This window comes from Erinaceus europaeus, chromosome 9, assembly GCF_950295315.1.
Source record: "Erinaceus europaeus chromosome 9, mEriEur2.1, whole genome shotgun sequence".
Taxonomy (NCBI): Eukaryota; Metazoa; Chordata; class Mammalia; order Eulipotyphla; family Erinaceidae; genus Erinaceus; species Erinaceus europaeus.
The window spans coordinates 21,647,680-21,670,511 of record NC_080170.1 but is presented as its reverse complement, the minus strand read 5'-3'; the positions used below and the strand labels follow the sequence as shown (position 1 = coordinate 21,670,511).

General features: G+C 46.4%; 2 protein-coding genes across 14 annotated transcripts in view; one reads left to right on the top strand and one right to left on the bottom strand.

Moving 5' to 3' along the window:
- The window catches only part of MED12L (mediator complex subunit 12L), a 300,870-nt gene that overhangs the window by 113,519 nt on the left and 164,519 nt on the right, over window positions 1-22,832 (top strand). The window lies entirely within an intron of this gene.
- Window positions 1-22,832, bottom strand: part of P2RY14 (purinergic receptor P2Y14) — a 48,128-nt gene that overhangs the window by 3,110 nt on the left and 22,186 nt on the right. Inside the window, exon 1 of one of the 2 annotated variants that reach the window (XM_060197519.1) lies at window positions 18,294-18,571. The exons of the other annotated variant lie outside the window; for it this stretch is intronic. The gene's annotated coding sequence lies outside the window, so the exon portion shown is untranslated. Of the gene's footprint in view, window positions 1-18,293; window positions 18,572-22,832 lie in introns of those variants that run through there. 2 annotated transcript variants of the gene reach the window in all.

The following is a 22,832-nucleotide window of genomic DNA, read 5'->3' as shown; positions in this document are numbered from 1 at the left end:
CTGTGCGTTGGTAAGGCAGGGCTGCTGATGTCTCTCTGTCCTTCTCTGTCTCTCTCCCTCCCTCTTCCTCTCAATTTCTGACGGTCTCCAACAAATAAATAAATAAAGATAATTAAGAAATACACACAAACAAACAATGTGAAGGCAAAGAAAGAAAGAAATGCCTTCAAGTGTGCTGCTGTGCACTGCATCTGGAGACTGTCCAGTAATGCAGCCACTTCCTTTGTGGGTTTAGATTACTTGAATGTACCTGGTTCAGACTGAGATGTGGTGTTATTGTGAAATGACACCCTGGGTTTTGGAGACTTAGTACAGTTCTGTAACACTGGGTTCCCAGAAGTCCCTTCTTGGGCTGGGCCCCTGCTTCTAGCACCCCTTAACCATGCATTTCCATGTCCTAACCTACCACCTTGTTCTGTGATTTCAATTATGTAGACCTGTGAGCTTTCATTTGTCTCCAAAGTTTCCGTTACCTTGCTAACTATCTAGTTTATTTTTCTCCTTGGGACCTCATCTGGATCTGTCTTCTTTGGGAAACTTTGTCTTCTCAAGCCTTGGGGGCATGCAGATTGGATGTTGGTTGCTCTTCTGTGACTATCTTCTGTCTCAACACTGATCTCTCCGGTTTTTGTGTTTTGTCTCTCCACTACTGTGAGCTCCAGTAGAGAGGTAAGTCACTCTTAACATAGTATTCCTCACATTATACTCAAAACATTGCCGCATAGAATATTGTGAAATAAATATACAATCTCTTAATCAAGGCTTGAGGCCCCTGCTCTTAAGAAAACCACATCTGGGGCTGGGTGGTAGCGCAGCAGGATAAGTGTGCATGGCGCAAAGCACTAGGACCAGTGCAAGGATCCCAGTTGGAGCCCCCAGCTCCTGACCTGCAGGGGGTCACTTCACAGACAGTGAAGCTGGTCTGCAGGTGTCTTATCTTTCTGTCCCCCTCTCTGTCTTCCCCATCTCTTTCGATTTCTTTCTGTCCTATCTAACAACAATGACAGCAGTAACAACAAAAATAATAACTACAAAAACAATAAACAACAAGGGCAACAAAACGAAAAAATGGCCTCCAGGAGCAGTGGATTTGTAGTGCAGACGCAGAGCCCCAGCGATAACCCTGGAGCAAAACAAAAACCACATCTAAGGGCGTGGGCGGTAGCACACCGGGTTAAGTGTACAGAGTACTATACTAAGCGAAAGGACCTGGTCAAGGATCATGATTCGAGCTCCTGGCTCCCCTACCTGCAAGGGGGAGGGGGCCGCTACACAAGCAGTGAAGCAGGTCTGCAGGTGTCTTGTCTTTCTCGCCTCCTCTCTGTCTTCCCCTCCTCTCTCCATTTCTCTCTGTCCTATCTTAACTACGATTACTATCAACAACAACAACAACTACAACAACAATAAGAAAACAAGGACAACAAAAGGGAAAATAAATATAAAAAAATGGGAAAAATTTTTAGTAGCAGCATATGAACTGCTTTCTGTCTGTCCGTTGTTTGCACGGCTAGGTGATCACCAGCAAATGCTCATTCTAATCAGACAGTGGGTGCACTTGCCCCTTAGCGTTATCTAAGTTTCAGAATTGTGTCATGTCAAGTATTTTTAAGCTATGGGGCATTACAGATAACCACAGACCTCTCATCATGGTTGAATTTATTTGGTATGAGTTACATAAGGCGACGCTCACTCCAGAAATAGATAGACCTTAGGATGACACGCTTAAGTGGCCCGAGTGCATTGTTGCTTCTCTGCCTGATTGCACACATCACTCCTTTCCTCTCATACACGAGCCTCTTTCCACCACTGCAGCTGTGTGCCTTCAAAGAAGAGGAATTATTCCTTCACAACGTTTTGACAATATCAGCAAAGCTCTTGGTAATGCTAGAGGTGTTTTTTTTTTTTAAATTACCTCTAAAAATTGCTCGCTTGGTACAAGATTTCCTTCCAGTGAAGTGTTTTAGTCCAGGGAGTGCTTGTCATTTTGAAGTGGCCCTTGTTTCTCTGACAGTCCGGTTATGGCAGGAGGAAAATGAAGAGCCAAGTTAAGTGAAGAATGTTGACAATGGGCGCAGTGTTCTTCTGAACATCAGCCTGTGTAGCTGTGGGATAGTTCATCATCCACATCGGTGGTGGTTTTACAGTGCTTGGTCTTTATATTTGAAGGAACATGAAATGTTGAACTTGGCATGTTTTTAGTTATTGTGTCTCTCTTCTCCCTCCCCCATGGAGACAGAAGCTCATATCAGTTCATCAGTTTACAGAGGCTAGAAAATGATCCCATTAGCCAGGAAATCGTAACCTTGGTGGTTTTGGTGTTCTGCTTTTAAAACCTTCACATTATCAATATTTTGCTTCACAAGTGGTGGTGAAACAGTGCTGCAGATGTCTCTGTCTCTCTTGATCTCCCTGTCCCCTCTGTCTCTATCCTAAATAAATATATCGAGAAAAAAAAGAATATTCTAGGTGAATATAAGATATCCTTCATCACCTGTTTTCAGAAACATTACTGTAAAAGCCAGCTATCTGTTCACATTTCTTAAAGACCAGAAATCTAGGATGACAGTGACGATGGAGAAACCCAAAGTTACATTGTTTTCAGGGCTACTTATAATGTAACTTCTTCCTATACAGAGTCCCAGATAATCCCCCTATGTGACAGGGAGATCAGGAGAGACAGAGACATCCGCAGCACTGTTTCACCACTTGTGAAGCTTCCCCCCCTATAGGTGGGGGCCCGGGGATTGAACCTGGGTCCTTACTTGTGATGTGTGTGCTCAACCAGGTGTGCCACCACCTGGCCCCCACCTAGAATCTTCTTAAAAAGTCACGGAGGATAACATAAAAATAAATCTATGTTCTGGTCAGGAATCACTGGTTTGACTTAAAGGACCGTGCTGACTCCCTGGGAGAGAGGGAGGAACTAGGGATGGCATAAGGAAGTCCCAGTTTAGTGACTTTGCAATATTTTTTTTAGTTTTACTTAAATATGACTGGCACGTAATGTTGGGCAGTCCGTACATTGGTGTTGCCAGGATTAGGATTAGTTTATGGTTTTCTTTTCTTCTTTTTTTTTTTTTTTTTTGTTGTTGATCTGATGTGTTTTAAACCGAGAAAACTATACTCGGAAAATAACATTGCTTTCAAATCACTGTTCCAACAAGCATTTTCCTTCCTGTCCTTTGTTATGAAATAGCGTCCTAGATATTTCCTCCTGTTGATGGGACACAAGTGCCTTGTACATATTCAGAATCACCACTGAGCACTAGTTTGGTACTAGCACCTTTTGGCCTATTTTGTGGTGTCTCTCTCTGTCTCTGTCTCTCTCTCTCTCAGCGGCTCAGCTCTGGCTTATGGTGGTGCCAGAGATTGAATCTTCTGGGAACACAGAGCATCAGGCAAGAAAGTCTTTTTGCATAACCACCATGCTGTCTCCCCTGCTGGGCCTAGTCTTTTCATTCATTACTTTAGAGAGGAGGAGAGGGAGGAACCAAGGATCGACCCCACAGCACCACTACACCACCTGTGAAGCTGCCCCTGTGCCAACCATAACGCTCCCATGTGCTGGCATGTACCTAGGGACTCCACACTGTAAGGCATGCACACTAACCGGTGAGATGTCTCCCAGCCCTCTTGATGGTTCTTGGAAAACCAGAAAACAATAATGTAGACATGTACAGTCATTATACATTTTCTGATTCTATGCAGGCCATTTTTGTATTACTGCCCTTACCTCCTTTGCCCCAGTGGTGTCTCCTTGAATTTATGTGCCAATTTGTGATATGTCCCATGGTTTCCAGGGCAAGTAGGATGGGTTGAATATAGAAAGAGGTTTTTGTAGTATTTCCTGTTATTAAATACTTTATTACTTTTGTATTTAAAAATATTGTTTAAGATTGAGTAGGACTCAAAGGCTATATGTATTACCAGCCTTGTGGCCTTTTGTTTGTTTAATTCTATGATCAATTAGACATTTTGCACCCTGATTTTTGCTCCAATTCTCCCCAAAGTTGTGGCCCTTTAGAGAGAGGGTTGCTTAGGCCACTGGCCTGTTTAGAAGGGGGTTTGGTCAGCTTGCCTCTAGAGTCCATAGAAGTCCGATTCTTTTCTCAGTAACTGACCACCCTGGGACTTCTGAAGCCCTTCCCCTGGCCCATCTGAGTCTCACAGAACCTCTAACCCTGCCTGCTCTCCCCACGAGCCTGCTGGCCTGTGCCTGTCTGTGCACAGCCAGTGGCAGGGAGCCTTGGCTTCTCCACAGACCAGGATGAGCTCTCTGGTCTTCCTTCATTGCTCTCACCATTTTCAAAGGTTTCCAGAAGCTCATTTCTGCATTACCTCTCCGGTTCTCAGCTGTTAGTTTCTTGGTTGTCTTGAATGTCTTGATTTCTGCCATGTGGTGCCAGGGGGTGAGCTTTCCCATTGGGCTGGTATTACTGTTGCTTTTTTTTTAACAAGTGAGGAAACGTCTTTACAATGACTATGACATCCAAAGAAGGTAGACAGGGCAGTTGGACAGTGTTCTGATGCAGGTCTGTGAGCCAGTCTCTCAGGAAAGTGTGGCATTAGCTCACTCCAGAACTCTGTTCTGTCAGTTATGTCCTGTGGGAGTGCAAGGGGGTGTCAGGAGCTACTGGGGAGCAGCCACAGAGCGCTGCAGAGCCCACACTATGGGTCACCCGAGTACCAGGAGCAGCATTGTCCAGTCTGAATGGGTTTACAAAAAAGATCCTTGTTAAGACAATTACAGCTCATCTCTCACATGTGGTTGTGCTGGGGATCACATCCTGGGCCTCAGGCACACAAGTCCTTTGTCACACTGACCAGCTCCAGGATGAATTGCCCAGGGCTTCTCAACCTCACCACTGGTGACTTTCTGAGGCTTCCATTTCTCTCTGGGTGAGCTTCCTGGTACATTGCCAAATGTTTAGCTGTCTCTGTCCACTAGGTGCCAGTAGCACCCTGTTGTTTATGGTGCCCAGAAATGTCTCTAGACATTTCTAAGTAGTTCCTGGGTTGAGAGCCCTGCATGGTGGTTGTGTGTGTTATCATTTGACACAGGAAAGGGACTCAGCAAGCACTCTGGCTGGTGCTGCACCTTTGCCGGGTCGGGTGGTAACTCGCCAGCAGTGAGTATTTGAGGTGCGCAGGGGCGTGGGTTGAGCTGAGCACTGCTCTGCTGGGAAAATGGACAGAGCATCAGATGACTCGAAGCACAGAGTGCTGGGCCCTGGCTGGAAATGTAGCTCAGTTTCTGTGCGGCTGTGTCTGCGTTTCACTTTCTATTTTCTATTTTCTCTAACAGAAGGGAGAAGGCGCTACCTCAGGGCTTCCCTTTCTCCTAAAACTGGTACCTGGTGCCTGGCAGGGGGTGACTCAGAGGAAGCACAGGCAGTTGAGGGAGCCAGCGAGTGGCTCAACTGGTGGAAACAGAATCACAGGGGACTCAGGCTGCCAGAACTCCCCCGACCAGGTCCCCACACTTTTCCCTGATTCTCCACAAGTGTCCTAAGTTGATATCCTTCTGCTCAGGAGGGCAGCAGGGCTCTGGGGAGATACAGTGGACTCTTCCTAGAACGCTCTTTGGCATCTGGCCCAAGGGCACTTGCACAAGAGGGGAAAGACCTGGCTGCTTCTAGCCCCAGGAAGTGGCACCCCAGCATAGGGAACCCAGGTCAAGCCCATTGTCAGGCTGTTTCTCTACTTTCTCCACAAACTCAAGTCTTTGGGGAGAGTGGTACACAGCTATGCAGCTGTCCTGGCTCCAGAGTCAAGGAACTGGTTCCAGTCTTTATCTGGAGCTAAATCCCCCCAGTGGGGCTCCTGACCTTCTAGCCAGTCTGTTCTGCAGCTTTGTTTTCACAATACTTGCCTCTGTTTACTCCCTGGGGCCAGGCAGGGAAAGGAACCTCTGGCCTCCGGCCTCCGTGGGCCTCACTGGGATACTGTTTGTAGCTCTCGGTTCCCTATGCTGTGCACAGAGCTCTGGACCCTGGGCTGAGGACTTTCGTGGGTGATACCTGGCAGCAAGGAAAGGGAGCAGATTTGCATTCCTGAGGAAAGCTGCTGCAAGCTGCAGCTTTGACTGTTGAGCCTGAAGTCAACCTCCAGTACATTGGTTCAGGGTTAAGGATGGCCGAGCCCCTCAGCACCCTGTGTGTGCGCAGGGATCCTGCACGGAGTAGATTCTTGCGTATCTCCTCCCGCAGGTATGTGTGCTTCCTACTTGAGAGTGGAATCAGTCAGCTTTAACTTGAGTAAAACACATTATGACAATGACTTAGGGGTTCGTTAAAAAAAAAAAAGAAAAGAAAAGAAAAATATACTTTTAAAGCACAGCATGTAGCCACAAACAACTAGATTCATTTGCAAATGGGTCAGACTTAAAAATGTGAAAGGTACCTTTACATGCAGCTTAAAGCAGATGCTTAGAGTCCCTAAAAATTACAAGATCTTCTTATGAGACCTGGGCCCACAGGCTGGGATCCCTTTGTGAAGGCCCATACTCTTCTGCAGGTAATTCTGTTTGTGGTTTTCTGGTGAATTACCACGAGCCACCCAAGTACATTGCAAGGAAAAGAATGTAAAGAATTGCTTTGCCCCACGGGAGTTATTGCTGCTTCATATTGTGTGTGTGTGTGTGTGTGTGTGTGTGTGTTTAAATTGATAATAGCAAGTACTTCTTTCCATTTTCAGCATGAAATGCAGTTTCAGACTCATGATTTTCTTTCACTCGGCCCAGTTTTGGTTTTAGAGAAATTGAGAGTGGAGGGAGAGTAGAGAGGGAGAGAATCAGAGAGAGACCTGCAGCCCTGATCCACCACTTGTGAAGCTTTCCCCCTGCAGGTGGGGACCAGGGGCTTGAACCTGGGTCCTTGCACACTGTGATGTGTGCACTTAACCAGGTGCACCACCACCTGGCCCCCTTTTCTGCTTTTCTAATGCAGTCCACACTGGCTTTTTCCTCTAGCCTTTCTCTATATGTTACTGCTTTCCTCCCCCCACCCCCGTTGCTGAGACTTCACTGCTGTAGACTGACTGCTTCAGTCAGAGAGATAGAGATTGAGACAGAGACAGCACAGCAACAAGGCTCCTGGGGGGGCATCTCAGAGCAGGCACCCTCCCAGGCGAGCTGTGTCATTGGCCCCTGTGTTGTGCCTTTGATAGCCCTCTCCCTCTAGAAGCTAGTCTTACCCTTCAAGGTCTCAATGTGGAAATTCCTTAATAAAGCAGAAGTCTAAGGCTGTAGTCAAAAGGCATGCCACCCTGCTGACCACGCACTCCCTTGAGCCTTCTCCATCCTTCAGCAGCAAAAGTGGGAACCCCGAGAAGTCAGGGCCATTCCCAGTGTAAGTCAGCTCAGCTTCCTCCTATCACTTTCCTGTAAAAGGGAGCAGCCAGCTGGGGGGAGTGGGGTGGGTGGGTGGGGGTGGTAGTGGAGATGACTGGCTTCCAGTTAGGCACAGAGAAAGTACAAGGGTCAGTTGAGAAGTTGAGACACCTTGTGGGTGGAAAGCAAGAAAGATCGATGGGGAAATGTTAAAAAAGGCAAAGTGAAAAGCACCCGGAGCTGACTGGAAGGCGCTTATACATTGGACAGTTTTTTTTGGGTCACAGTAAGAATTATAATGGAAATATGAAAAACCAAAATCAGGATTTGGATTTGGGTGTGATTTTATAAACATGGATGCGGGGGTGGGGGTGTGTGAGTGTTGGCACACCTTATCATACACAGGGACCTGGGTTCAAGCCCCTTCTCTATACCTGCAGGGGAGACGCTTCACAAGTAGTGAAGCAGGGCTGTAGGTATCTCTGTGTCTCTCTCCCTCTCTAGCTGCCCTCCCTTCTCAGTTTCTCTCTGTCTCTATCAGATAAAATAGGAAAAAAGGGGGGAGGGGGGAGTGGCCACCTCATAGTGTTGGCACCTAGCCTCAGTGATAAATAACCCTGGTTGCAACCAGACAAACCCTAAGAAACAGGGAATGACAAAAGGGTGGGGCCAGGGGCAGAGAGCAGACTGGGGAAGCTTCGCTCCTTCACAGAAGCCAGCTAGCTAGAAAATGTGGAAGGTGCCATTGTTACAAAGCCCCCAGCTTGTTAAACTCAGCGGGTGGAGACAACAGCCTGGAAGTGGCTGCAAGCCTGTTTGATAAATGGTCCTTGGAGGACTGGCTATTCCAGTTTGAACGCCTCACTCCTGGATTATTTGGCACAATAAAGAGAAAAAAAAAGAAAAGAAATATTCTTCTCAGCATGACTGTCTGGCAGTCACTGAATGATCAAACTTCCCTGGAGTGGGCCAGTTTGATATTCTGTGCTTTTTGCTAGAAGACACTTAGAAATACACAAGGGGGTCGAGTGGTAGCGCAGCAGGTTAAGCGCACATGGCGCCAAGCACAAGGACCAGAATGAGGATCCCAGTTCGAGTCCCCGGCTCCCCACCTGCAAGGGGGAGTCACTTCACAGGCGGTGAAGCAGGTCTGCAGGTGTCTTTCTCTCCCCTCTTCTGTCTTCCCCTCTTCTCTCCATTTTTCTCTGTCCTATACAACAACAAGGGTAACAAAAAGGGGGAAAATGGTCTCCAGGAGCAGTGGATTCATGGTGCAGGCTCTGAGCCCCAGCAATAACCCTGGAGGCAAAAAAAAAAAATACACAATATATACTGTAGAAGACTCTCTGCGTGCATAAGGCTAGTTGTGCTTTCCTCCATGAAAGAGTCCTTGGCCACCTGTTTCCAGACAGGTTCTTCATCTTGGGGACAAAGCAGCTGAACCTCCAAGGTGACCCTGCTCTCTGGAGCCCTGGGCCTGGTGCTGTGATTCTTGAGCTGCCTTGTCTCCCCTAGCCTGCTTGTAACACCCCCAACCCCCCACTGTGCTTTCCTGGGCTCCCTCCTTGAGCTGAGTTGTCACCCCTGCTGTGACCCAGTGTTGTTCAAACTGGGGGTTCCACCTTGCCCCAGACACAAGTGATATGACTCACTTTAAAAAATACCCCCCCCATACAGTGGAATACTTGACATTATGAAAGGAATTTAAGGAATAGAAACTTGAGCCCAACAAAAAAAACGCCCAGCAGAGAACTTCCAAGCTTACTCCCATGCCCACCCATCACCTCCGCCTGACACCTTCCTCCCTTTTTCTCTGCTGCAGGTAAACTGTATATCCTGAGGGTGGTGTTTCTCATTCTCTTCCCTTATATACTTTTATTTTGAATCTCCATGGGCAGATAACTGATAAGTGATAGGGCGGGGTAGATAGCATAATGGTTATGCATAGAGACTTATACTTGAGGATCTAAAGTTCCAGGTTCAATCTCTCTCCCCCCACCACCATAAGCCAGAGCTTTAGCAGTGCTCTGGTTAAAAAAAAAAGTTGTGTGTGTGTGTGTGTGTGTGTGTGTGTGTGTGTGTGTGTGTGTGTGTGTGTCTGTCTGTCTGTCTGTCTGTCTGTCTGTCTTCCAGGACTTTTACAAATGCTCTGGTTAGCTTTAGATTTTTAAAGTTCATCACTTTAGGAAAGGGACTATAGAAAGGTCTAAAAAGATGAGCATTCCCTTCCTCCCTGGCTGAGTATTTGCTTGATGAGTCCCCACATATGCCCTAGGCACCACTTCCAAAAGCCGGGCTAGAAAGAGATGCACAAAGCGCTCCTGGAAGCACTGTCCATGGCAGAGGTTATGGGGTAAAGTGTCACCCAGTGCGACTACATGCAATTTAAAAATGAGTGAATGCAAGCGATACATTATAAAATCCTCAAGTAATCCTTATACAACAGAAGGAATCCCACTGACCACCAAGGAAACTGAGAGCTTGACTGAACTGTCCCAGATGTTGCAGTCAGCAGCTTATAGAACTGAACGGTTGATTCTCATTCTAAACTCATGACCACTAGGAAACGCGCCTTTTAATGAAATCTATTTAGTATTTAATAGTTTGTCTGTTACACTATTAAATACTAGGTGTTACACTATTAAATACTGGGTGAGAACTTGGGGTTGGCATCCAATCCAGCAAGTGGCTTGTGTTCGATTCTGTGGAGATTTCTGATAGCTGACTTGGAGAAAATCCTGTCCTGTCCTTTTTGTCCTCCCTCCCTCCCTAGTTGGCACTGGTGTTACTACCTCTGGTGCCTTCAAAATGAATCAGCCACTCCCAGTAGCCATTTATCCTCTGTCTTCTCCCTCCCTCCCTCCCTCCCTCCCTCCCTCCCTTCTTTCTTTCTTTCTTCCTTTCTTTCTTTCTTTCTTTCTTTGTATGCCACTGCCAGGCTCCCAAGAAAATCATGTACTGGTAGGAATCAAGTGAAGGTAGCCTAGTGGCTTGAGCAAGTTCCCAAGGTGTAGTAACCAGAGCATCTCTGATGGGAGGCACCTCTACTGAGCCCTCAAAGACTATTGTCTCAGACCTGCGTGCTCTGCCTTTGACTTCCTGCCCTCCTGCTAGCTGCTGGCTGGGAGTGATTGATTCTGAGTGCTGGCACTCATAAGCTCAGTGGAATCTGGCTTCTCATAGGTCCTGCTTCCAAATGCCTCAGCCAGGAAAGGCGAGTTTTCTCCTGATAGGCAGCAGGGACCTTGCCTCAACTGTATGACCTTGCACCTGTGGTAAGAATTTGTCCCCCCTGCAATGGCAAAAGTGCCAGCAAGCACGCTAACTTGTGGGAAAAGTGCAGGTGTGTTTGTGTGTCCAGAGGTGGAGCCTGTGGAGGAGGCTAGGTGGGGGTTTTGGTGCTTTGGGTAAGGTAGCCGGAGTCCTCGCAAGTACAGATATTTGTGCTGCAGTGGAGCAAGACAGTTAAAAGCTTGAGCCTGCCGCCGTGGACTCGCTGCCATGGACTCGCTGCTGTGGACTCGCATAACCTCCCCCACGGGCCACGCAGCAGGTGCTTGTTGCCATCTTTACTGGTGACACGGGCATAGTTTTACCAGCGCACCGCTCAGCTCTGGCTTATGGTAGTGCTGGGGGTTGAACCTGGGACTTTGGAGCCTCGGGCATGAGAGTCTCTTTACCTAACCATTGTGCTATCTACCCCCACGGGTATTTCTTGATGTTTTGATAATTGACTACTTCTGAAGCGTATTGTCATCCTTTTTGCTCATGTTTTCTTTCTTTTTTTTTTTTAATTAAATTTTCCCAAATTATTTTATTGTTGAGACCTGCTGTGGGTATCGCCTAGCATTTCCTAGGTTATAACTTGCTAAAGCACTATTAAAGGCTTAATTTGATAAAACCTACCAGCTTTAATATCGTCAGATAATTCTCTCTGTTAACACGACTACTGTTTGTGTCATAAGCAACGTCCCCCTTCACAAAGTCTAAAACAACACACCTCACAATGTGCTCTGTGGCATCTTGGGGTCCTTGACGCCAGACTGGGCTGGAAACCTGCTGCTTTTCTCCTCACCTCACCCCACTGGGTTATTGCCGGGGCTTAGTGCTTGCAGGACTCTACTGCTCTTTGCAGTCTGCCCTCCCTTTTTGTTTCTTTTTCTTTGATAGAGGGTGAGAGCCTAGGGGTGGGGGTGGGGTGGAGAGAAGAGACCCACAGCTTTGCTTCAGTGCTCATGAACCTGCATCCTTGTCCTCACACATGGCAATGTCTGAACCAATGCCAGCATGTTACTTTCTTCCCGCTAGCATTTGCAGTAATAGTAGAAATAGTAATTTGCAGTAAATAGTAGAAAATCCGTGGTGCTCCTTAAGACAAATCTGCTGTTACTGCAAATCAAGGCCACACTCCCAGCTACCCTAGAGTCACTGCCGACGGACAGTACAACCACACACCGGTACGATAACAAAACAAGGAAACCTGAGTCTGGCCCTGTGAGCTTGACAGCTGTCCAGTATGTTAGCTTAAGATCAAAGTCCATGATAATATGATTTTTTTTTGATAGTATGTAATGAACAGTTTCTGTACTTGAAAGTTCTGCATGAATATTTTCTCCAGATAGCCGATGACTTGTAATCTTATGTTAGAAAGTCCGTACTGGGGGGCCGGGTGGTAGCGCAGAGGGTTAGCACACACGGCACAAAGTGCAAGGACCAGAATAAGGATCCTGGTTTGAGCCCCCAGCTTCCCACCTGCAGGGGGTTGCTTCACAAGCAGTGAAGCAGGTCTGCAGGTGTCTCTTGGGCGCCATATGTCGTTTTCGACGGGCTATGTTGTTTTCACTGGGCTGGCTTCACGGGCGGGTAACAGACGACCAGGGACTCATGGTTGAGCTGTACGCAGTATCTCTTTATTCGTGCAGGACGCAGCACAATCTAAGCCGAGCTAAGCTAAACTAAAGTACTCTAAAACTCACAATGCTGTCTTTATATATACTTGCCAAGTAGGGTGGAAACAGGATGTGACATAGAGAGGGTGGAGAGAAAAGTGACTGGTGAAAATCAGAGTGTGACAAAGAAGGGATCAGGGTGTGACAAGGAGGGGGCGGAGCAGGCGAGAATCCTATCACTGAACCACCAATGCCCTGGAGGGAGGGTGGAGCTTGTTAACAGTGGTTATGTAAATAGAACAGTGTTAAGCAGGGGGGATTTAAACCAAATGAAACAGAAGGGGTCTCATGCATACCAACATCTCTCTCTCCCCCTCTCTGTCTTTCCGTCCTCTCTCCATTTCTCTCTGTCCTATCCAACAACAACAAAGGTAACAAAATGGGAAAAATGGCTTCCAGGAGCAGTGGATTCATAGTGCAGACACCAAGCCCCAGCAGTAACCCTGGAGGGAAAGGGGGGGGGAGGGAGAGGGAGAGGGAGAAAAGAAGGAACGAAGGAAGAAAGTCAGTATTGGGGACTGGTAGATTAGTCATGAGTAGGACCTGGGTTCAAGGCCGAGACCTCGCACACTGGAAGAAGCTTTGGTATGTGGACTCTTTCCTTTCTCCCTCTATCTCTGTGTCTGAAAAGTATGCCCAGAGCAATGACATCCAAATGAAGGCTTGGAAGAGAGGGGGAATAGTAAGGGCTAAAGATTTACTGAAAAAGAAAAACCCCCAAACAGATAAGGCTTGTGAATTTTAATATAACAGAAAACATTCACTGGCAGATTTTAGGTTCCCCATAGGAACCAAGAAACTAGCACTTCTAGCATGGTTTATAGTTTATAAAAATACCCCTTCCTTCTGTGATGATATATTTATGTAAGAATGGATTTTCTCCACTATATGTTAACTAACAGAGCGATTTAGAACCGGTTGGATGTGGAAATGGATATTAGAATCTGCCTTAGTCCAGAGAGATTTAAAAAAAAAAAAAGTAGATAGGGCCGGCAAAACAGTTCACTTGGATAAGGCTCTGCCCTGTGCGTGGGCCAGGCTCAGACCCGGCCGCCGCTGCATTGCAGGAAGCTTCAGTGTTGTGGCTTCTTTCCACCTATTTCTCTGCTCGTCAGAAATTTGCTGACATGCGCTGTTATTTTAGCCTTGTTAGAAATAAATATTTTTGGGGGCGGGTGGTGGCACACCTGGTTGAGTGCATATGTTGCAAGGTGCAAGGACCTGTGTTTGAGCCCCTGGCGCCCATCTGCAGGGGGAAGCTGCATGAGTGGTGAAGCAGGGCTGCAGGTCTCTCTCTCTTTCTTCCCCCCACCCCCGTCAATTTCTGGCTGTTATTTACCCAACAATAAAGATAAATTTTTTTAAATTAATATTTTACACATTTCACAGATTTATTCTTTTCTGACTTAGTAAGTTTTGCTATGCATGTTCCGTACACAAACTACATCTGTGGGCTTCTTTGCTTTCAACACTGAAAGGGCTCTTGAAAGCATAAGCTGAGGAACTGCTGGCTAAAATAAATTTTAACTGTAACTGTCCAATAAGATTTCTTGGGGTCAGTTTACAGACTTCTATGCTTGCTATCCACGCACGCTATTGTTTGCAAATACCAAATTATGGATTACAGAAGAGCTTTCTGAACATTTGTTGTTGGAACTTTTTTTTTTTTTTTTAAAAAAAGACCTATTTTGAGCTTTATTTGATAGAACAGAAATTGAAAGGGAAGGGGGGAATAGAGACAGAAAGAGAGAAACAGAGACACCTGTGGCACTGCTTCACCACTTCACCCCACCCCCCACCCCCCACAGCAGGTGGAGGCCGAGGGCTTGAGCCCAGGTCCTTGTGCATAGTGACACGTGCACGTAACCCAGTGCACCACTGCCTGGCCCCTGTTGTCATAATGTCTATAGGCCAGATAACTTTCACTTCATTCTCCTCCTGACTTTTTGGGGAGATTATCTGTTAGCACCTAGCATATAAACTTAACAGATGACAGCACTCTTGTCTTCCTCTCCCACCTTTCTGCATGGGGCCCCCACCAGCACAGGCTAGGCTCAGCACCGGCTGAACCCCAGGCTTCAGGCTCTCAAGAGGGTCACTGATGGTGGACATTTGTGGACAGGGGTAGGCTCACTACTTGTGAGCTGGCTTGATGCCCTGTTTTCTGCTGGAATGATAGATAAATGAGGAGAATTCGTTTCCCCTTCTTTCACGATTTGTTTTCTGCCTTGTTTTCAAAGAAAATCATCAGGGGATTGTGCTCATGCCGCTGTCCCCTCCAACCAGCTGAGCTGTTAGCATGGGGAGAGAGGGAGGGTGCTCCTCTTTGTTGAGTAACTGCTTATGTAGGCAGGGTTTTTTTGGGGGGGTGGGGTGGGGGAGATAGATAGCTTTTTCATGAGTTCTTAGAGGTGAGGGGGCAGAAGACTGTGAAAGAGTCAAGAGACAAAAACAGGTGGTTGATTGGGTGGCTGGCTCAGTGGTAAAGTGAAGGACTCACTTGTGTGAGGTCCTGAGTTCAGTCTCCGCCACCACTTGTACCACAGTGATGCCTTGATTCTCTGCCTCTTTTCTCTCTCCTACTGTCCTCCCCCCCAAAAAAAAAAAAAAAGTTAACTCAGGATTCATTAGACCTGCCTCTACAAAATACAGACTCTTGCCCCTAGGGAAATCCACCCCTAATGTGAGGACACCCCTAGTTGGTCCACAGTACTGACCATTTTGCACAAGGTGGGAGTTGCCAGGGACAGACCACTCTTTTTTTCTTTGTTTCTTTTTGCTTCCAGGGTTATCACTGCCAGCACTATGAATCAGAATCCACTGATCCTAGTGGTCACTTTTTCCTTTTTTTTTTTTTTTTCTTTCTTTTCTCCTTTATTTAACAGGAAAGAGAAGCTGAGGAAGGAGGAGGAGATAGGGAGAGAGAAGGGCACCAGCAGACCTGCTTCACTGCTTGTGAATTGTACCCTCTGCAGGTGGGGAGGGGGACTTGAACCTGGGTCTTTGTACATGGTGATATGTGTGCTTAGCTGAGTGTGCCACTGCCCTGCTCCCAAGGGGCAGGCCATCCCCTTGCACTCATGCACCTCCTCTTATAGTTCTGGAGACTCCACCACTCAATGTAATCATTCATCTTAGTTCAGAGGTGAGAGAGAGTGGGGCAGGGCACTGAATTGGAATTCAGATGCCTTTCCTGTAAGCTTCTTCCCCCTTTTCCCTTTCCCTTTCCCTTTTCTCATTTTAGTTATGCTCTCTTTGGTTACTGGATTTATCTGAATCCCTTTGTCCCACTGAGTAAAACCCAGCCAATAACAGAGGGTCTCTGCCAGGGTAATTTGGCTTTTGGCTACACCCCGTTTATTAGATGGCATTATCTGTGCAAAGGTTTTAAAAACATAGGAACAGACCCTTGACTTTAGTTTTTGGAATTGTCAATTAAAACTCTTTTGGGGCTATCATATGAAAATGTTATTGCGGGCCATGGGGGTGGGGATTGTTGCTTCATGTAGAGCAAACACATTATCATTCGCAAGGATCCAGGTTCAAGTCCTTGGTCCCCACCTGGAGGATGAGGGACATGGGGTGGAGCTTGATGAGTGGTGAAGCAATGCTATAATATAGGTGTCTCTGTCTCTCTTTCTCTTCCTATTTCTCTCTGTTGCTATGAAGGGGGTGGGGAGAGAGAGAGAAAGAGAGAGAGAGAAGCAAGCCAGCCACTGATTGATGAAGTGATCCTACAGGTCCAAGCCCCAGCTATAACCCTGGTGACAGAAATGAAATTAAAACAAAATAAAGTTAATATCAGTATTCTCCTTACTCATTGATTGACTTTTGGGGGTTCCCCTTTGATAATAATTGACTTTTCTTCTTGTTAGGCTGTGTCATAAAAAAATCTGCTAATAGTTGATCTTTGTTTACCTACAGAAATTACAGTCTCACCGAATTAATCCCAACACTCCCAGTTGTTGCTAGCAAAATTATACTCGGATGTGAATGATTAGGGAAAGCTGTGCAGTTGTATCAAGCGGATCATGACCAGAGGCTGGCCAGCCCAGATCCTGGCAAGCCTTTCCAAAGCAAGCTCAACCTGTTGAGCCAGCCAGGGCCCAGGTGTGTTAATCCCCCACAGCCATTTGGTGTTTGGTGTTGAAGCATTATTGTGTCTTCCCCTCGATGCACGGGGCTGCCGGGCAGAATTGAAGGCACGCAGAGGAGTTCAACTATAGTCTGTTTTCATGCTGCGGAATATGAGATCTGTCTGTCTGTCTGATCCTGCATATCTCTGTATCTGTCTAGCTGGATATAGTTTTTCCTGTGGATGCTTAATTCAGGTAGGGAAAACTGGCAAGGAAGTTGGTAGGTATAAATTGGTTGAGAGGATTGAAGAGGCTGCCGTCCCCCCAGTTGGAGAGCTATTTGTTGAGAAGAGTTACAGTTTTGAAAAAGGTTCTACTAAATTCAGTTACTGAAAAACTCGGTGGTAGAAGGGGCAGGTGCCTGTGGTTGATAAATTACCCTCCAGCACTGCCCTCCTTTTGGCTTCTTCCAACTTCTGGAAATGGAACTCTTTAGACATTTTCCTTTTTATTTATTTGTTTGTTTCTTTATTTATTTTAATTTTTTACCCAGACCACTGTTCAGCTCTGGCTTATGGTGGTGCGGGGGGTTTGAACCTGGGACTTTGCAGCCTCAGGCATGAGAGTCTGTTTGCATAACCATTATGCTATCTACCCTCCTCTGACATTTTTCTTTTTGATTGAGAAATAAGCTTAAGTAGATTCAAGGCCCTAATTACATATTTAATTAAATTAATTAATTTATTTCTGGATAGAGATAGAGAAATTGAGGGGGAGAGAGAGAGAGACAAAAACACCTGCAGCTCTGCTTCACTTATGACACTTTCTGCCTCCAGGTGAGGACCAGGGGCTTGAAGCTGGGTCCTTGCACACTGTAGTGTATGCACTTTTTAACCCAGTGAGCCACCACCTCCCCCCCGCCATCTTTAGAATCTTTGTTAATCTGGATTTTATGGAACTTACCATGCACTTTCTAAAAGCTCTGGCAACAGAATAAGCTCCATGAATCATTCTCATTATTCTAGCCACAATTAAAAGTTAAATGAGGGGCTGGATGGTGGCTCACCCAGTTGAACACACACATTATCATGCATAAGGACCCAGGTTCAAGCCCCCAGTCCCCACCTGCAGGTAGGAAGCTTCATAAGTGGTGAAACAATGCTGCAGGTGTCTCATTATCCTATCAAATAAATAAATACTAAAAATACTGTTTTTTAAAAGTCCAAGTAAAATTGTGCAAATTAAAAGTACAAACACAATGAATATGAGATGCTATTCTTTCGAAGTTAAGGATCAAGGACATATAATAAAACTCTAGTTAGCAGCTGTGAGGCTTACTCAAGTCCTGTCTCTCTTCCGCCTCCTGGGAAATAATTATGACTGACCATTAAATCCACATCAGTCACCCAGGCATTTGGTATTTCACAACATGTGACTCTGCATGAAGCATTGTATATTTGGTCTCAGCCTTAGTGGGGCTGCGGCCTCCTGTGATCGGAAAGCAAGCCTGCCTTTTCCTTCCCCTGGCGCTGCGCTTCTGGTGCTGGACTGCCTTTACTCTGAGAATTAACCTGCCACCCAGCCATATGGGCAATTTTTTCCTTCATTCACACATTGATTCGCTACCCGCAGATGCATCAGTTTGACTTACACTGTGCAAGCAATAATCCTATACACTTAAAAATAGAGAGATCAACAAATAACCTACAGCCAAGCACATGAGCCCCCAGAAGACATTTTTCCTTCATTCAATTAAGAAGAAAACTACTTGCAGGGAGAGCTGATTGCTCTGATGGGTATAGTCTTTGAAGTTGGAGAAGGCAGTTGTCACTTGTAAATCTGTCCCTTGTCAGTCCATCCACTAACCAGGGAAAGGGAAAGCACAGCAAGAATCCTTCCAGCTCTGTCCTGTGCATAGGCTGGGACTTCGGTACTCACCGGTCTTCTCCAGTCTCTTCCAGGGTCTGTGGGCAAGATGGAATCAGCAGCAGAGCACCGCATCTGATGTGGAGGGAAATTGATTGTGCTGTCTGCCCGGGCTGCTCACACTGACCAGTGGGAAGGGCTGCATCAGCTCTCAAAGCAAAACATTTAGAGTGCTCTCCAGAATGTTGACATCTCGCCAGAGGCTTGAATGTCAAGTTCTACAGATGTCCAGTCCTCTCTGGAGCCCAGCTTTGTCTGTGTATGTAAAAGTCGGATCTGATCTGTGCTCAGGGTTAGGAGGGATCTAGACCTGAACAAACAGTCGCCTGTGCGAAGCTGGGTTGGGGAGAGGGAACGCTCAGCCAGCAGGAGGCTGTCTCTTTCCCATGCCTGCCTCTGACCTCTCCCTGTGAAGCTCTTGTAAGAATAGCTTCTGTATTTATATTCATTGAGAAGCCTTTTCAAGTTGTATTTCACATGGCTTCAAGGAGCTCCACGGAACTCGTTGGAAAAACTGAAAAATATTTGACCAGGACATTTCTGGCTGATAGTACCAAGGAAAGAAGCAGGAAGCTTTCCTCTGAGAGTCTTTGCTATGTCCACAAACCATCCCTTCTCCTTAAATCTAACTAAAAAAAATATAGTCTCTGTGTGTGTGTGCACATAATATGTAATGTGCATATATAATACTGATTTATAAGATTTAAAGGGGCATAGCTTCATACCTACACATGTGTGAGCATGAGTCACTGTATCCACCATCAACATCCCAGTGACTCCCACCTCCATCCTACCCGTCCCTCTGATGACCACTATGGTTTTTTTTAAAGTCTAAGAGACAGTTTGGTTATTATTATAATTTTTTACAAGTGTGTTTGCTTTAATTGCTTGCACTCCACACATGAGTGAAGCTATCCTGTAGTTACCTTTCTTTTCTTTTCTTTCCTTTCCTTTTCTTTTCTTTTCTTTTCTTTTCTTTTCTTTTTTGCCTCCAGGATTATTGCTGGGGCTCAGTGCCTGCACTACAAATCCACTGCTCCTAGAGGTCATTTTTCCCATTTTGTTGCCACCCGTGTTGTAGTTAATTTTTATGTTGTCATTGCTGTTGTTCGAGAGAGGAGGGGAGACGGGGGAGAGAAAGACGGACACCTGCAGACTTGCTTCACCACCCATGAAGCGACCCCCCCGAAGGTAGGAGCTGGGGGCTCGAACCGGGATCCTTAAGCCAGTCCTTGTGCTTCATGCCATGTGCGCTTAACCCGCAGTGCTACCGCCCAAACCCCTATCTTTCACCTTTTTACTTCACTTAGCATAACCATCCTGTAGTCCCATCCATCCTGTAGGCCTCCTTTCTGTTACAAAGAGCCCCCTTCACAGTAAAAAGTTGAACTGTCTCCTGTGCTCCTAGTCAGCACAGGGCAGGAAGACTGTCCAGTGAGGAGAGACCTCGAGCATGCCAGAGATGGGCTCTTGGCCGGGTCTGTTCTGTCATCTTCAGTCCTCAAACCCTTGAGTTGGTGCTCTTGTGTTTCTAACCTTCCTTCAGGTTACACACACCACACCCTCCAATCTGCCTTTAGACCATCCTGATAACTTTGATGTCTTAGTTAGTTCCTCCTTTGCTAAACTGCTCTGAGGATTCTTTGCTCGGACATAATAGTACTCCAGATTCATGCAATCTTAGTGCCTCTTGGAAGAAGAACTGAGCCTTCTGTGTCTATGTAGAGCATAACTCATAACTCCTTCCCCGCCTCCTCCCCAGCTGTATTATCAGCTTTACTCATTTACCCGTCATGTTCTCTGTCTTTTAAGGTAGCACACTTATTATGAATTATTCTTATTAGCATCATGGCCAGATAAAGCCAACCCTGCAAAACCTTCCTCAGCCTGAATCTCTCGTATCAGGTACTCGCACCTGCCGGCGCCTCATGTTGTAAATCACGGACGCTCCTCCACAGCCTCACCATGTGCTCTCTTCTGGCTGAGCTGTCTCTCTGCCTCTGTACTGAAAGTGAGGGAGTGAGTGCATGCGTATAATTCCCATCAACCTTGTATTTCCTGCTGCCTTAGTTTCATTCCAACCCCAACTCCCACCCTCCTGTCACACAGTAGAAGATCCCTCTTCCAGTTTCCTTGCATGGACCCATCACCTACAAGTGAGCTCTTGCTGTTGGGTCAGGAAGTTTGAATGCCCCAAGGTTGGACCCTCTGTGTTCTGCCACAGTTTGACTTGAACATTGTCAGAGCAAAATTGACCTGCTTTGTTTCTTTTAAGCAATATTGACCTGCTTTGTTTTTTTGCTGTGTGTGTGTGTGTGTGTGTGTGTGTGTGTGTGTGTGTGTGTGTGTAAGAGAGAGTGAGACAGAGAGGATAAAGAGAGACAGAGACAGACTAGAGTTCTGCCTAGCTGTGGCAGTGTCAGGGATCAAACCTGGGGCCTCCAGCTCCTCAGCCTTGTCAAGTTCTGTGCTGCAATGCTGAAATTGTGCCCTGGCCCTGGCCCTGGATCTGCTTTAACTTCTGTGTCCTTGCTTAGATTTCTGCCTTTCCATCTGTCTGGAATAGTCCTCTCTCCCTTTTCATTGAATTCCTCCTAAATTTGAATTATATTGTTACCTCTTCAGCTGCTGTTGTGCTCCTTTGTTTTTATTGTGTTTACATAATATCTCCTCTGTGTTTGCATAGAGTCACCTTAAAAATGAAATGTTTACCTTTGTGCTTATCCAAAAGCAAAAAAAAAAAAAGCTTTGAAGTCACATAGTCTGTGTGTTTAACTCTTCAAATCCACCAGAACTCTTCAGGACCCAGGGCAATAGCAGGAACCTTGAACAACCGAAGTTTGTGATGTAAAGAGTCTGTCCCAAGCACAGCAGGCCAGTTTAAACTAAAACAGAAAAAGAAGCCATGTCCTCCTGGTTTCCCGGGGCAGCTCCCTTCTGGGTCCATGCTGCCCATTTTGTTTTTTCCGTTTGCACCTAGTTAAGATCTGTAAACATACTGTATAAATGTTAGCTCCTAGTATCACCTCATTGTTACGTAATGCGAGCCAAGCCTCCACTAGCCCAGTTCTTTCCTAGATATGTACTGGAAAGCTTGTAAGAATGGAGAGCTTCTAAAAGAGAAGTGTGTGGCGTCCAGTTGTGTATTTCTCTGCACAGTTTCTCCTGGGGAGCTGCATTTTGGCAGGATTTCTCAGCAGCCAGAGGAAATGTGTGTTGATGAGTCCCTGTTAGTTTTAGCCCTCCATTACATTTCACTGGAGAGGCCTTTGGGCTCCACCATTTCAGGCTTTTTGCTTTCGGCAGCTGGTAATGATTGCTCTCTGGGAAAAGTCACGTTTGTGGTATAAACATGATACCCAAACTGTGTGTGCAGTTCTGTATTCCAAGTTGAAGCCTCCTTCTACCAAAAGTCTAAGCCTATCTTCCATTGCCTTGCCACTCTCTTTCATTGAGAGTTGTCCCAGAAGCCTTGTGTTGTTTTATGTTTGATAAGTAAGATCTTGGCTTCATTCTAAGATACAGTCACTTAGAGATAAAAGCAGGCAGGAGACTGGCTGGTGGAAGGAAGAAGGTGGCTGGGAGACCAGTTTCATGGGAAGTGAGCTATCCCAGATAACTAAGGGCACGATGGAGAAGACAGGCTCTCTGTTGGCAAAAGTGCTATTTGTGGGATTCATATCATTTGGTTCCTCATTGATTTAAATATCTAGTCTAACATATACCGTAGTTCTGAAGGGACAGGTTTCTATGGAGAATGAGTTTCCCATAAAAAGGGAAGGTTAAATGTCAGCTGAGTGGAGACTTGGTTGGTGTGGACGCCTCTTCTCATCCACACCTCCCCACCCCCAACAAGACCCCAACAAGGATAGTGTGCTTTGCAGATCAAAAATTACTGTTATTTTTTCTATTTTATTCAATAGGACAAAGAGAAATTCAAAGAGGAGATAAGAGAGGAAGAGATGCTTGCAGACCTGCTTTCCTGCTCAAGAAGCATCCCCCCCCTGCAGGCAGGAAGCGGGGGTTCGAACCTGGGTCCTTGCACATGATAACAAGTGCTCTCAATGGGGCATTCCACCTCCTGCCCACCCTCCCCAGTTATTTTTAATGTCAGTTATATGATAACATTTTGAATTTGTTTTCACGAAAGAGATTGATTAGAAACAAGAGTTCAGAACTCTGTCCAGCTCAGGCCAGTGTGTTGCTGGGGCTGAGTCTGGGCCCCTCACCCACAAGACCTGTGTGTCTCACTGCACACCTCTCCAGCCAAGGGCTTTCTAGTTTTAGGACATCTCAATTCTAGTGGGAGAAGTCCAGTGTTAGCAAGTCTGTAGCTCAGTGACCGTGGTGGTGCCTGGGACGCTCTCTCAGATGACACAGACATGCCTACCCCACCTCCAGGAAAGTCTTCACAGGATGCAAGCGACGTGCCCCAGGAGAAAAGCGGCAGAGCAGAGCAGTCAGCCCAGGCAGATGGCTCTAGGGACCAAGGCTCTCTGATGGATGGTGGCACTGCCTCCGTCTCCCCCATAAGGAGGTAGGGGATCCCTT